The following is a 17095-nucleotide window of genomic DNA, read 5'->3' as shown; positions in this document are numbered from 1 at the left end:
AATATATTTGCATATGTTTATTTTTAAACGAAAAATATACATCCTTATTAAATTTCAGTACATAACTCATTTTTGACAGACATTGGAGATACAATATTTTAACTCTAAGCCACCGATGTTTGGCTTAATATTAACACTTTTTCTAATCTCCAATATTTCGTAATTATTTAAAGACAAAACTTTAAAACCTCGATGTAATATTTTTATCCCTAGATTGATATAAAATTTTGGTTATATTCTAATATATGATTTGCAAATTTTGAGTCATTATACCTATTTCGAACTCTTTGGATGTTTTTGTAACAAAAGTTTACTACCCCTGCAGTCTATAGACAACATACGGCTAGTTGGAGATACGGTTTCCTTTCTCTTCTTGGGATGAAATACGAGACCAAGGCCAACCTCCGCCATATATCACCATCTTCTTCTTCTTTTTCAATCATCGACGCCATCGAGGTTCTGTGCGAGGTTCTCCATTAGGTTTACTTGTATGAAAGCACGAACTATGCTTGTTTACTGTTCAGATGTAATCTATTCACATAGTGTGAAAACTAGGTTAAAACTGACACATTGGTAATGTTTGCTCTGTGGTTTGGTTGATTTATCGATGGCTTGATATATAAAGTGAAACCAGTGAAAATTCGTAATATATTGTCAAATTTCAAATTTCGCTTTAGCATATCAAAAATATAATACATAATTTCGTTTTTAAAACATTAACCTCGGAGGGTATCCGATTTCTTCTACATTTTATGTATCAATCTTACACCTTTTTCTCCGTTCATCTGCTCTACATTTTCAATCATCTAGGCTTCCCTTTCAAATGCCGTCACTGCAAAACATCGTTTGATTATTTCATAGGTAATTAAATTACTTTGAAGATTTTCTTTTAAGATCCATCTCAAATTGGGAGGCGGGTATGGATACAGCCGCCTCAGGAATCAGTGGCTATTCACATGTCACCTAAAGTGCTTCGGTACGTTTGGTGACTTAGCAGGGGTGCTCTGATTTAAGGAGTGAGGTTTGTCTAGGTATTGATGGCTTTTGCCCACATACTGCGTGGCGGATCGGAAGAGATTAGTTGAGGGAGACCTTTTGACCTATCCAGCAAGACTCTCTCCATCCATCACCTTGCACCGTAGTGGGAGAGATGGATTTATACATTCGTCACTCTTAGATACTAACCCCAAAAATCCTACCCACCACTCATACAATTTTCCTTCTCTGAACTTCCTATCCTTCATTTCCTTAAAAAGAACCAAACTTCACACAGCACCTTCAAGGATGATATAGGCCCTGAAGGATTTTTTCCTCAGGACCTATTGCGTGGAGCTAATTATTTATTGAATAATTTGTATAGCGCCGCTTTTGTGAGATATCACCTCAGGGGCGCTTTACAGTTGTAAAAAAATACGATTGTAGGAACGCATCTTTCTTGAGCGTACATAACTTTTGTCGAAAAGTTGTAGGTTACCCACTGTGTGTATCGAACTTGATCGGTCATAATATGTAAGCAGGTATTTAGGTACTTGATAGCTTGTTTGAATTCTGCAAACCACTTTACTACTTTTTTACGTTGATTTGAACATTATTGAAAACTTAATAGACATGAACAAATTTAATTTACTTTATTTTTTAATTTAATTGATATCTATGAGTTATACACAACAACCATAAATACATTAAACCATTCTTACAAGTAAATCTCATATGATCTTTTTTTTATTTAAGCCTTAAAAATATTGGTAGATCTGTGAACAGTAAACCTTGCTTCCGGAGAAGTAAAATAAGATTTGTATGTAGGTATACTTAAATATCCACCCACTTACTTTTAGATTATATATTAGCCAACTAGTCAAAGTAAAGCTTGCTTGAATAATAAAGTGGATGCAGTAGATTTTTAAAACTGTAAACGGACCACATAAACAATATACAGAGAGATGAAATGCTAAAAAGTTAAAACAGAACTTCGCTACGCAGTCGATTCTGTTTACTTAGATTTTTAGAATTTTCCGGCTTAAGCGTGAAATACGGTTAATACAAAATCATCTAATGCCTAATATATTGATGTATTTCTCCATAGTGATAATTTTAGACTTGTAGCATTTAATATCGTGCTCCGTAAAATAATTTCGGATGCAAGTAAAGCGTATGCTGCATGCCGTAATAACATGTCAGCCCGAGGTGTATTTTTATAATGACTGTAAGTCTGTGGTATGGGTATGCTACGGCAGCCGACATGCCGCAACTGCTGGCTATTTCTGCAACATATGAATTCAATTTAAACATGTCTATCCGAAGCGAGCTGAAGTGCCATGTGAGTATGGGGACATTAGCGTCCCGTGGTGGAATAAAATTAACTTTATTATGAAATTAAACAAATGTTCCGTCAGCATTCTAGAGCGTAAAAAGTGTTGAATTTCACAACAGCTCCATTACGAATGGTAGTTACTGAATGTAATATCATAATCTGTTGGTTGAAATGACTTTAGCCCTATTTGGTGAGCAGATCTGGATAGCCAGGAACTTCCTAACCTTCCTCTTATCCTTCTCCTTCCCTTCGCTACTTTCTTAACAACATACCCACCCAATCGGGAATACCGAACACAGGGATTACTTTGCAGCCGTTATTGGTAATTTTCAGCTTGATCGAATGTCGGGAAGTGGGTTTGTTTCCGCTTCCAAGATTTGCATTCAATCATCACAGAAAACTAAAATTAAATTTAAATATATGTATTCAGAAATATATTTGTTTTTCAAATGACAATCAAAAATTTACCTTTCGAATGAACACCGTTAGATTACTTAAAAAACTACGACATTTATCCAAAATTTAAACAGAAGAAATACATATTTCAAAATTAGAATTTTTAATTATTAAATTTCAGCAGATTTGTGAGTTGAAAAACACTTATGGCCGTTTCGCTAATGTCCATTTTGGCTCTACAACCCCTGGTGGGTCTTGGCCTCCTCAAGAGTCTATTTATTGTTTCACTAATATTCAAATATTATTAAAGCGCCAAACAACACCAATTTGTCTTTAGGCATTTGAATGGTTCTCGTTAAACGATGAATCTAGGCCCGTTACAGCTTTTGAATAAATTGTGATCGGCTGAAAAAAAAACATTTAAAAAAAATCGAGAATCAATACGAAAAAAATGCAATTAGTCCATAAGTTTATAGTTAAACAACATGTTAACAACACGTAAGTTTTTCTTCACTTAAGATATTTGACCTCCAACTTCGTATCAATATTTCAGAATAATGGTACTAAAAAGAGCGTCCATGAATTAAAATTTTAAATTTCATTGAAAAAAGCAAATAATCCGGCAAAATTCGCAAATTCATAATACCTTAACAACAGCTTAATATAATTTTATCAACCTCGAAACGTTTCAATATCCGCCACTGACTCCATCCGTCGAGCAATCGAGCCTCCACACAGTGGTGTGGTGGGGTGCTTACCAGGAGTACATGCTTCAGAAGGGGTAACGGGTAAAGTGCCTGTGATCCGCTCGAGTCAGTACCGCGCGGCCTGCAGACTCTAGCGGCCGTACGTATTCGCGCGGAGACGTGAAAACACGTACATACGTCGAGTGCCAGTGATACCAAAGTACGTTGTTGATATTATCAAATAATGCATAACACGGCGCTGTTATCAAATAATGATAATGAGCACTGCGTGATTTTGTTTGGGATGATAGTGGATGAAACGTGTTTGATTGTTTATAGTCTTGTGGAAATCTAACAATGATTTGAAAAACAAAGAAGTTTTAAGCGATTGTTTTTTTAAATCCTGCTTTATTTACAAGTTGCTGTAAAATTAAGTGATTTTTTTTACATTTCTTACATGCGTTTTTATTTTATGTATGGTACCACCCTCTATTATCAAAAACCTTTTCAAAAATGGTCAGACTTTGCAAAAAATTGGTTGCATGTATGAAAAAAATAATTTAAGTGGTAAGAATTAAATATTAGCTTTTTAAATAATTTACCGTACTATTTTTTTTCTGACATAATTGTTAATATTTATGTATCGGGGCTATCCATAGAATAACTAGAAGTACCTTACAGACAGATTTAAATGGAAAAAAAATATTTAGATCACGAAACACACTCACACTAGGTACTTCTGCGTTTAGCACCATGGACGAACTGATGTACATATTTCATTCTCTTCACAATTCCTACTACTAGTAGGATGGGTTGTTTCAGAAAATTTGAATAATTCATCAAATTTAGAAGTTGATTTACAAGTTCTATGAAGGTTCTATTGAAGTTCTGTTATTATATCATTATTGGCTAGATGTTTCACAAAACTTATAATTTGATGAATTGTTAAAAATCTCTGAAACAACCCATCCTTGGTATTGCTTACTCCCAAAAGCTACACGCGTCTTCAAATGTGACAAAGTTCCACTAGTTCCCTCCGGGAGTTCCTATCGACATCGTAAATCTGTGCATATAGTTAATGCATTAACTGGATAAGGTCTAAATATTCTAATGTGACAGTGTCCCCTTGATAGTTCCACTAGCTTATTCAATGAGTTTCTTTCGATAGATTTAAAACCTAATTTACGATGCGTTTAAGACGGCGCAATGTGCAATCTGTGGATATGCACACAGTTAGTGCATAAACGGGAAAAGGTCTAAATGCAACAAATGTGTTTACGTTGTTGAAGTCAGGCAATAATAAGGCGAAAGCGGAATGACGTGATCTCACAGTGTTTGGTCGGTAAAGATTGCGAAGTCCGCAGTTAATATGTATTTCGAATTCAAAGGTCAGCAGCACTTTCATTAAAATGACGACATAATTAATATTATTATGGCAAAATCATTTATAATTCGTGTATGAACTCGGAAACATAACGATTTGTTGACATTTTTTGATTCCCACCAAACAGCTTTTAATGTGACTTTAATTTATTATGTGTGTTGCTGACACCAGTTCTAGGAGTTATGATGCTGACCGCTTTTTCGAAAACAATCATAGAGTAATAGTTACTCTCAGTATCGCCCTAGTGAAAGACCATCGAAATGTTTGAAATGGCTTTCGCCATTTCTGGTGACAAGTTCTGAAATGCTAGATTCTTATAATCGTTGGCTCCGGGCAGTTGGGACTTTTGTACGCTATTCACATAAAACAAAAACATAAAAGTTATATTTAAGAAATTAGGTACCTATATTTAAGTTTGTGAAAGACAATATTATACCTGTTATTAAAATGAACATTGAAACGTGTGTTACAATTTTATTCATGGCCTGCTTGAGAAAGTTTTGTGCTTACAGCGTGGATAACTTTTTTGTTTGACTTTTGCCAAACAATTTTTTTATGATAAAAAATTTCAAAATTTTGGAAAATAATATTTATTGTACAAATTCACATAATAATAATAATAATAATATCTTTATTTAGGAAAGTTTACACATTACAACTATACATACATATTATGGTGTACATTGATTTGTAACTTTTATATATAAGGTTATAAAATTAACAGAAAAATACAAACATAATAATATTGTGAAGGTAAAAAGAAAATAAAAGTACAGTTGAGGTTTCTCAAATACCGCCTCACTATGATTTCCATGTCTATGATTATTACTTCTCAATACGTAACACTGCACAAAAAAATCACTTATAGTTTTTTAGAATTTATGCAGGAAATATAAATAAGAACAAGCGATAAAATTACGAGAATAAATTTGTTTTTATATTGTTACGTTAGAAAATTTCTTAACTTTATATAAATACAAAGAAAATAGTATTTATTTATACTCCTAAAAGAGGCTTTTACATAAAAGTGATACATGAAAACATAAGAATGGAAATAATATTTTTTTTTTAAGTATATTATGTATATTTATAGGATATGATCAAAATTAATGTAGGTGAAATTATGTAGTAAGAACAAAATAAGTATTTTTGATGTCTTAGAGTCAACATATTATACCTCAAATTTGGGTACAGAAACGTACCAAAGATTAACGTAGATAGAGAATTTCTTTAGATAGACGTCAACTAGTTAAAATATATTGAAACTCTTTCAAGTATTTATGTGTTTATGAGCACATATATTAACCTTATTATATTTTCTATATTCTAAACGAAATACCATGCAAAAGTATTGTATTACCAAGTCTATGAAGTCCCTGAAAGAACGAAATAGACGCAAAGTTGATACGAAATAGTTCTTAATGTAATGGAACTATTATACTTCTGGTATTTCTAATAGGTGCTCTAAACGCTATCATTTCTAACAGGTCCGCTGTATCGAATTAGAGCATGTATTATTTTTTGCAAACTGCGTAACTCTATTTACATTACTTATATTTTAGCATTAGGATTAGGATTTTTTTACAATACTTGTGTTTTTATTTAATATACGAGTATTCAACTAAAATTTCAACTCTATCTATGACGGGCCCAAACGAAGCTTAACACTTAAGGCGATGCCATACGTAGTAATGCAAAATCATGTGTTTTTGGTTTGAAAATTAGGTCGCCTAGAAATGTTTCAGATGCTTTAATTAAATACTCCGAGTAGAATACATCTTGGCCTTTGAAATTTTTTTTTATTAATTTTTTTAAATTTTTTAAAAGAAAGACAAACATTCCCGGGTTACGAATAACCTGACAATATTTGAAAATCTCCTACTACCACCACAGTAAGCTGAAAATGTTGCTTGTGTTGTGATGGAGGACTTAGCCAGCCGAGGAATTGAACACACTGCGCCCGAGTGGGACCCAAGCGCGATGTCAACTCGGCCACCGACCGGTCGAAATAATCGAGTACTTTTTCTAAGTCTTTTTATAAGCCCAGAAAAAAATAATGTATAAGCCTATGAAAACTGCTTTAAAGTTCAAAATCTCCTACTTACGAGACCATTTTCGGTTATCATTTTATTGTATAATGTGGCAAATTAAGTCATCTATAAAATGATCGAAATTTTTTTTAATATTTATATCTGAACATACACAAAATAAAATAAAAGGTACTTTTTGGCCATGTTTTTTTCTTGCATAAATCAAAACAGGCGGATGATGTTAAGCGGGAATTTAAACCTTATCGCCATCTACGTAAGTGTTGTTATTGATAGTCGCTCAATTTAAAATATTACACGACGTAGTGCATCGCCTTAAGCTTAATTGATGAATTTAGGAACGTTAATTCAATTATTGGGTAAAATTTTCAGAAACCATAAAAAAAGATTAATTAGTTTTACAACCCGGTTTCATTCGAAATAGAATTTAGGGAACATTAGCTCTCATGTTTTTTCAACTTTATTATATTTTTTACGGTGCAGTTCAAAACAGAAATAAGTTTGTTTCTAAAAAGTTGTGCTAATATTGTATCCTGACATTATTTGGAGGAAAACGTATAAATGAAATTTGAAAAACCAAACAAAAAATAAATCTTTCCTACTGATTTTTTTTTATTGTTAATAGTTTTTGTAGATTTTAAGTTAAAAAAACATTAAAAATGTCACTGGGTTCAAAAACTTACTTCATAATTTTTATTCCAAATAATGTCACGTATCGCTGGTTGTAAGCCAAGTACGTCCCTTAACACCTTGTGCAGTTAAAAGATAATAAATTTAGAATGTTGCAAAAAAAATAATGAAATGGGATTGTACAAATGTTGTGATTTGTAGTTATTACTTTTTCTTCATAATATTATTATGATTATTCAACGTCTCATAATGCTTCTAACAGAATGTCAAATATTGTTGCTCAATTGCCAGCTCGTTAACAGATACATTATTGAATAACTCTTATGGAAAAAAGATTTGTCTTTTTATTGAAATTGAAGGGCCTATGTCGTCTTTTGTAAGGAAAAGAAGGAAAGGAAGTTGTGGTAAGGTAAAAGGTACGATGGTTGGGTAGGAATCTAGGGATCAGAGTGTCCAGGAGTGACTGACATACGAATATCCCACTGCGGCGCAAGGCGATGGGTCGAGAGTTTTAGAGGTCTACTTTAAAAATACCTACTTAATGAAATATTTTTGTACTACCCCCCCCCCCCCCTCCCAGAGTATCGCCCTGGGGTGAGACCTCCATTCAGTATTAAAACGTTGTTTTAAATAGCTTTAGCCATGTCTGGTGACCAGATATGAATAGCCAGGTACTCCCTCACCTTCCTCTTCCCAACTCCTTCCTCTCCCCACTACCTTCAGCCTCGCAACATGCCCCTATTGACAAAGACATACGGCCGTTCTTCCCAGTCCTACTGATCAACTGCTGAGCCGAACAACACTGCTCAAACGCACAACTATGCTCTTTCCAACGGAAAAGTGACAACTGAGTGATCAACCAATTTAAGGAAGCCAAACTACTGGATTAAGCTTGCCTCAGTAAATGACTACTTATAAAAAGTGTCAACAGAGTGAAACATATTTGCGAGCCCAAGGCACGGTGGCATTAAAGTCAAACTAAAACTTTATTTTTAACATATTTCATACGTTTAAATATAAAATATCTTTTTACGTATTACAGTACTTTAAAAAAATGCATTAATAATAAATACAATAACTAATTCGTCAATGTTAATTTAGCGTTGAAAGTTTTAACTTTGATGTCATTTTATTGTCTATGAAAGTGGGCATGGCCACTTATGATAATCAACAGAAAAGATGTTTGGAAACAGGCGAATCGAACGTTACTGAATAAATCACTTGGCTGATCGGACCCTGAGATTGATCGTTCGAAATGTTGGGAACAACGGCCGATAGTCTCACTGGCCCCAAGCGGTTGAGAGCAGGCTTCACTAATTAAGGTATGTTGTGAGGTTGAAGGTAGTGAGGAGGAGAAAAATCCGGGGTAGAGGAAGGTAGGAAAGTACCTGGCTATTCAGATCTTGTCACTAAACACAGCAAAATCCATTTCAAGTATTTTCAATGCTGAATGGTGGTCTTATACTAGGGCAATACTGAGAGTATATTCTACTTTGGAACGTGCCGCAAATGAATTAATATTGAAACAACATAGATCAATTAAATAAAATTTACTTACGCATGTCGAGATTTGAACCCGGGACATGCAGATTCGTAGTCAAGGGCCTTAGTCTTCGACCATGCAGGCTGTGAGCTAAACCGTTTTTAAATTAGAGTTAATAATATATTAATTCATATTATTAGTAAAGCTGTTGAAATGTAAAATTAGAAATATGTGAACAATACGAATGATAAAACACAGAAACAAAAATCAACCAGTAAAAATCAAAGATTTTTTCCACGATAATCACATCCACTTTAAAATGTCTTTTAAAACTTAATACAAAAACTTACTGAGAATTGAACCTTCCTACCCAGGAACTGGAGTCGACAACTCTACAAACCTTGCCAAATGCCGATCGGGTGGGACAGACGTTTATTTCGCATTTTAATTTCAGTAATGTTGTGCGATTTCAGATAATTGCATATATGTCCTCGTGTACGTACGTGACTGCCACTAAAATTTGATAGAGTGCATTAATATTTAATAATATTTGCCTAATTTATATAGCGCCGTTTTCGTGAGAAATCACCTCAACGAGTCTATCTGTCGAGTTTCAGCTCGATCGTATTTCGGAAAGTGGGTTAATTTCCGCTTCCAAAATTTGCATTCATTCATTCCGAAAACGAAAGTGAAATGCAAAAAGATGTATTTTAAAAGATGTGCCCAAGATTTAGTTCCACAAATGACAACAACGAACAAATGGAGCCTTATCGGGAGAACACTCTAATCTAATGTCATCTTATTTTTTTTCCGTTTAAGTATTACCGATATCATCCTAAATTAATTGCCATTTTTGTTGGCTGTTACTTTTTCTGAATGATTGCAAATTTCTATCCGAATATATTTGTAACCTACATAGTGCAACCAGTAGCTCAGTGATAAAGCAAGTATTGCTAATTAAAATCTTGTTAAAAACGGAACACGTGTTCTGCACCTGCGTTTTCCCTGTTAATATATAATGACGATATGCGAAAATATAATAGTTTTTATGAACCCATTTTCTGATGTCGCGTTAATACGTTCCTTTTTACTAAAAGTTTGACATGAAACAATCAATTCATTTGATAAGGGCCAGCAGTCCTGTTTTCAACAGGAATATAAATAATTTTAATAGATTTTTAATAAATTAGCAATATTAATAGACAGAGGTCCTCGGTTCAATCCACAGTTGCAACCGTTACTTTTTTTCTATTGCATTTTCTATTTTATGGTTTGTTTAGGTTTAATAATAATATTAAATTCATTTTCAATTATGTGTTCAACCTTTTGTTTAAATTTATTTCAATAAACTGAATTTTCATTTTAATTTAATGTCCAAGAATAAAACAAGACATGTTATTGTTTGTTCTATGTTTATTTTAATAATATAATAATAATAATACGTGTTTTATTATTCTTTTTTGTTGTAACAAATGGATATAATGATGTCCTTACTGGGATTTCCCGTGCTGAGGATTTGATTTATATATGATTAAAATTTAATAGTATGGACAATAAAAGTAATTATAGATATATTAAATAGAGGTGTTTTTTTGTTCAGTTGAGTGGTTTCGTATCAGTCTGTATTTGATGTCAGTATATTAACTATTTTTCATCTCCTTATGTTTTGTATCCAGCTATTTATTTGATGTTTAAATTTTAAACTAATGTTGTGAGTTTTGAATGAGATTAGGAGTTTTTTTGTAGAGTTTAGTAATATAGTATAGGAAGCTTCTTTGCCCAAATGTTGTGTTTGTAGTTGCTTGTTGGATATGTTTTTGACCTTGAGATTTAGTGTTTCTAATATATATGTTATTTGTTATTTCTTGTGTTTTGTATTTATGAATGTAAAGGAGTATAGTTTTAGAATAGAGTTGTTTAAGTGACATGATGTTAAGTTTGTTGTAGATTTCGTCAGTGCTAGTTCTTACAGGGACTTTCAGAATCATTTTCATTATGGCTTTTATTATGAGTGATTTTAGGATATTGTCATATGCACTTCCCCATCCGATAATACCGTATTCTTTTATTATGAGTGATTTTAGGATATTGTCATATGCACTTCCCCATCCGATAATACCGTATTCTAAGAGCGATTTGCAAAGTAAGGAGTGATAATAATATAAAAGTGTTTTAAAATCCGTAAAAAACCAGGTCGTAACAAGTAGCCATTCATAAAATCGGGGATTTTTGCATTGAAAAAATGAAATGGGTTATTTTAGTATTCACGCCAGACAACATACAGCCAGGCTGAAGATACATTTAATTCGGAGAATTTCTTTACAAGTACGCTTCGTAAATATCAATGATTTGGTCCATTTAGCACCACGGCCAAAGATAAGTTTTTTTCTTTAAATACGTTATTTTATACTGTTTTATTTTCACATTTAAACAATCACTAAATCGATGGCTTAAAGCCTAAAAATAGTATTTCACGTTTTGGCGAAAATAAGTTACGAATTAAACTCTAACTTAAGGAAAAACGAAATTTGTGTTTTCGTAAAAAGGGGCATCTCTAACTCACCCCATTACAAAACGTTAAAATATTTTTTTCAAGTTATATAGCTTGTCTCAAAACAACATATATGTAGTAATAACCAATTTATTACAAAACAAAAACCCTTAAAAATGTAATTTTTGCATCAAAAATCACCACAAGGCTAACTTGTGACAGACGTAATTTTTTCAAACTGGATACTGAAGAAACTATTTAAAACAGGTAGGTAGGTTAATGAATATGGTTAATTTCTGTTAGAATTTGACAATACAAATTCCTTAAGGGTTCCTATTGTTTTTTAAATCCAGAAATAATTCAATGTTTTAAAATAATTTTTTTTAAATAAAATTAAACTTTTTTTTGTTAAATTTAAAAAAAACATCACAAAAATTCCCAACAATATTTCTATAATTCTTTTTAGCTCAGATATCATTTCCTACACGTGTTTATAAATATTATCACACAGTTATTTTCCAATTAAACAATTGTCGTGTGACGTGTTCCTTCGCACGTAGACCAGGAGGAGTGAAGCCTGGTATAAACAATCGGCGAAAGACGATATTATATTTGCAAAGATTATACATTCTTTGCAAAGTGCATGCTTTCATAATAACGTATGCACGTAAATGTAGATTGCAGTTGTGAATACACGGATTTCGCCACGGATGAAAACGAGAGTAATAAAAATATTACTGTCCTATTTTATATAGAATACTAGTGGAACCCGCAATGCTTCGCTATTGCTAATTGTCTCGGGCGTCTTCGACCATTCACTTATACAAAACTACACGACTCCGTATCTCACTCTGGTGCAGAGATATTGCCTTAAGCATTCCTCGAGCGTCCCCGACTTAAGCCATTCAAACCACTTTTTAAACACTCTTAGCACTAATAAGAACAAAATTTTCAGCGACAATTTTGTTAAATATCAAGATTTGTTGAGATGCTTTTAAAGTATCACATTAGTATTGATGAAGTAGCTTTGTTTTTATGGTGATATATTTTTGGGGTATTATGCGATTTCGCGCTACCTCCTTTATAAGCCAACGTTTCGAACAAAGTTACGGAGTCCATCATCAGTTAATCTGATGTAATGACGATGGATACTGTAATGCTGTCCGAAGCGTTTGCTAAAGTAGGAGGTAGCGCAACACGGCGTAATACCCCAAAATTAAATCACTGTAATACTTTTGGAGGTAAAAATCTGAAATCATATCTATATTTGTTTTGTTTATTATTGTACATTCTTGAAAATGATTGAAATGGCTTAGGCCGTGTTTGGTGATCTGAAGTTCCAGATACTCTCTACTTTCCTCTTCCTAATCTCCTGCAGCCTCACAACATACCCAATTTAGGATGCCATAGTCTCACTGGCAATGAACAGTATTCGTATAAAAATTGTAACAAGATTTGAAAAGCTAGGTTTTGTCAAAACTTCTGTATTCGGGTTCAGCGGAATTGTTTAAAATTCATGCACAGTTAAAATTCACGGTAGAAATCTAATATAAATATTATTTAATATGTGTAATGTAATACAATTACTACATTTCTACATTCATTAGAATAAAGTTACCCTATTTACTCTATATAGGTTTCCAATGTAAATGAGTCCTAAACGACAAACCAAGTAATATTGTACAGTAGAACTGAGCACAGTTTACAATTCACGGTTATATTATGTAATCTTATTATTACATTTCTACATTCTTTAGTGTAAAGTTATCCTATGTACTTCATAAAGGTTTACAGTGTAAATAAGTCCTAAACGACAAACCAAATAATATTGTACGAGTAGAACTGAGCACAGTTTACAATTCACGGTAGAAATTATGTAATTTTTTTTTTTTTTTTCTACTTCCGATTTAGTTGTCCGGGTTAAATCTTCCCCAAAGGAAAAACTTAACCCTTCCACTCACTTTTCCACAAATGATCATCTAGTCAATCAACATTATGTAAGTGCATTATATAAGTAAAATAAATACAAAACAATACAAGAACAACAAAACGTCAACTCACCAGATATCAAATGGGAAAAAAAATTCACCGTCTCCAGATATTTTCATATCAGAGGGTTCGGCTCGGTAGAACTTCTAACAGGGCCTATAAATCCTACTGATCCCTCAACATAAATATTTAAAAAATCTTTTGTTATCCTACATGTATTCAAAATGACCGACTTTTGCATCTTTATATATAATTTTTTTGATAAATCTAACACGCCTAAATTTTTAATTAGAGAGCTAGGTATAATGCCAGTAGCCGAAATAACGAATGGTAATATTTTTATAGTCTGAGAATGCCAAATTCTTTTTATTTCATTTCCTAAATCTGTGTATTTTCTTATTTTTTCGTTAACAGATTTTTGAATATTACAGGAATTTGGTATAGCGACATCAATGATATAAGTTATTTTTTTAATTTTGTCATGTAAAACTATATCGGGTCTATTATGACTAATCGCTCGGTCTGTTAGTATAGTTTTATCATAATATATTTTATAAAATTCGTTTTCTAAAAATGAATTTGGTTCGTATTCATAATATGGTACTACATTACGGCAGTCAATCAAGTTATGTTTAATTACCAAATTTTGGTGAATTATTTTTAAAACTTGATTGTGCCTAAATGTATACTCGGACGGTGCTAATATAGAACATCCCGATATAATATGTTCTATAGTTTCCGGAAAAGCCAAACATTTTCTACACAAATCATCAATTTGATTTGTATCTTTGATTATATGCTTTCTATAATTTTTAGTATTAATGACTCTATCCTGAGTGGCAAGCATAAATCCTTCTATTTCTGCGCTCAACTCTCCAATACTCAACCATTTGTTTGACGAAATTTTGTCAACATACGTTTGGTTGAGATAATTGAAGTGTTTTGCGTGTAAAATTTTATTTGACCAGGAATCTAATAATTCCTGGTTGGGATTTATAAAAATGTTGGCATTCTCATCGTTTAAATTTAAAGGTGTAATATTTCTATCTGCCTTGCAAATTATTTTGTGCATTTCTGAGCTATGAGCTTTCCTATGGAAAAAAGTTCTTAGCATTTCTACCTGATTATGTTTCAAAGAAGTTATTTTGACTATACCTCTACCTCCTAAATTTCTAGGTAAATTAACTCGTTCTATAGCTGAATTTGGATGATGGCAATTAAACTTTGTTAGCGAAGTTCTAATTAATCTTTCTAAGTTATCTAAATCTGTATTAGACCATTTAATTATGCCAAATGAGTACGTTAATAGAGGTATTGCCCAAGTATTTATTGCTTTTACTAAATTTTTAGCAGATAGATTGCATTTTAAAATTTTCCTGATCCTAGTTTGAAATTTAATCCTAATATCATTTTTAATACTACTATGGTCTAATCTATTTGATTGTGGGTATCCTAAATACTTATAAACCTCATCCCTTTTCATACTAGTAATTTGGAAATTTCTAAATATACTCTCGTCCCCATCTACAATTTTGCCTTTCTCTATATGGATCGTTCTACATTTTTCTAAACCAAAAGTCATTTTGATATCATCTGAAAAGTTTTTAACTACCTCGATCATTTTCTCTAAATTATTATTATTATTATTACATTTCTACATTATTAAGGTTTTATGTTCACATTTTTATGTTCAAAATTTTCTTTGGATCTCGCTCGATTTTAGACACCTATTTCTTTTATTTTTAAGTTATTCTTGAAATTTCCCGTGTAAAACAATCACAAAGGTCAATGTCAATTATTATTCTGTTTGACTGCTCTGTCATAAATTCCACTGATTTTTTATGGTGCTAAAATAAGCGTACAAATATATTTAGACATATAAAATGACACAATAGAAGAAAAAATATCTTTAATTATTTGTTACCTCTCTAGCACACTTTTGGGTGAATTAAATCACAAAAAAATGCTCTCCTGGGCAATTTACCGTTTATGACAGTTTTACACAAGGTAGACGAAATTTTCTTCAGTGGATGCGATCCCTCACAAATCGCCTTAACTTCACAGTCCTTTCTGTTCTGCTCTAGTCTATCAACCTCTTCCTTGTTCATAATTGTTGTTTTACGTTCCTGTCATCTCTAAGATTCTTTCAAAATATTCAGTGCCAGAGATTCTTATACGTACCGTAGACTCGGGCTTGAGTAGATTCATTAGAATACATTGCCCAAATATAATAATAACTTCTTAATTCTTCCAGAGACAATTTTAGTTGTTGTCATTGGCTTGAAAAAGACGCTGGGCGTTTAGTTACTCCCAATTTGAAGGGTGAATTAATTTTTATTTACTTATCACTACATTATTCGAATTAATTAAACATATTTTCCTCAGTTCGTCATCGTGTCATCCGTCATCACCCTCAACAATACATCAGCATGAAGTCTGCATCACGGATGAAAGAAAGCGTCACCATCTCATCAAGATGACTGATGACGATTGAGTAACGACCGTAGTTCTTTGGTGATTAAAATAATACCTAGTTAAAAGTGAAATCTGCTCAAGTGTCTTTTGTTAGTCTTTGGAAGTGATCTTTGTTTGTTTCGTTCCATTGGTGATTTGAATACTCGCCTGTCATTGGTTGGATCTCGCCTGGACAGCTTTGAGAAAAAACTCACATCGTTTGCAGGTAAAATACTTTTTTTGTGATTTTCATGGTATAAAAAATTTGGCCGAGAAACAAGATGTGTTTACGGATTTTTTAGATGTTTTCTGATTGTTTATACCTTCTAATCTGGCAGAAGTTATACCTAATGTATAATATTTATGTTTTGTGTAAATACATGTGTATTATCTTTATATGTTTTCACGAGAATCTCTTTGTCTTTTTTCATGCGGATACCGCACAAGATTTTGAACTCCAAGTAGGGTTTGTGAGACATAAAGGGAGGTGGTAGGGGAAGAAGATCAGGAAGAGTAAGAGTAAAGTTGGAAAGAATCTGGCTATTCAGATCTGGTCACTAAAGACGGCTAAAGCCATTTCAAGCAACGTTTCGATTCTGAATGGTGGTCTTTACTTAACTCGAAACGTTGCATTGCTTGAAATATTTTAAATTGTGCTTTGTAACCAGAGTACCTATCCAGTACAGTCGGTCGATAAAGGTTTTATCATTAATGTCGAAAACTTGCCATCTTTTGCGAGCACGACTGCAGATCGCCAACGAATAAACAACAGTTGGCCAAAACTAAGTGTTCTTAATTTATTCGATGTCAACTGTGGTTTGTATGATAGCGATCTGCAGTCATGCTCGGAAACGACGATAAATCCTATTCTGAATAGCCATACTTTTCCACCTTCCTCTGCCCTATCTCCTTTCCCTCCCACTACGTTTAACCTCTCAAATAGTCCCACTAATATCAAACAGTAATACAGTATAATCTACCATCTATCAATTTTTTTATGTTTAAAAAAATATTTTGCAACGTGTAGGTAATTTTAATCTGTGAATGACTTCACTGTTTATATAATAATATTAAAATCAAACAAAAAAACGTAAAATTAGGTAATAATTTTGATGTAAAGAATTTCTAAAAACTACTTAGTTTTTTTAACGATTTCTAAAAATCTCATAACAATATACTTAGCAGATTCTAAAAAACTCCATTAGTTTTATAAAAATTCTCTT

At 32.6% G+C, this 17095-nt stretch overlaps 1 protein-coding gene across 1 annotated transcript in view; it reads left to right on the top strand.

The window, feature by feature from the left end:
• Positions 1 to 3535: 3535 nt before the first annotated feature.
• The window catches only part of LOC149418675 (uncharacterized), a 97591-nt gene continuing 84031 nt past the window's right edge, over positions 3536 to 17095 (top strand). Inside the window, exons 1-2 of the mRNA XM_089639146.1 lie at positions 3536 to 3613; positions 15804 to 16098. The gene's annotated coding sequence lies outside the window, so the exon portion shown is untranslated. The remainder of the gene's footprint in view (positions 3614 to 15803; positions 16099 to 17095) is intronic.

The sequence above is a fragment of the Hesperophylax consimilis genome, chromosome 13 (genome assembly GCF_061612785.1).
Source record: "Hesperophylax consimilis isolate HC1 chromosome 13, BYU_Hcon_1.0, whole genome shotgun sequence".
Lineage (NCBI taxonomy): Eukaryota > Metazoa > Arthropoda > Insecta > Trichoptera > Limnephilidae > Hesperophylax > Hesperophylax consimilis.
The sequence above is the reverse complement of the archived record's forward strand: the minus strand, read 5'-3'. Positions and strand labels throughout refer to the sequence as shown.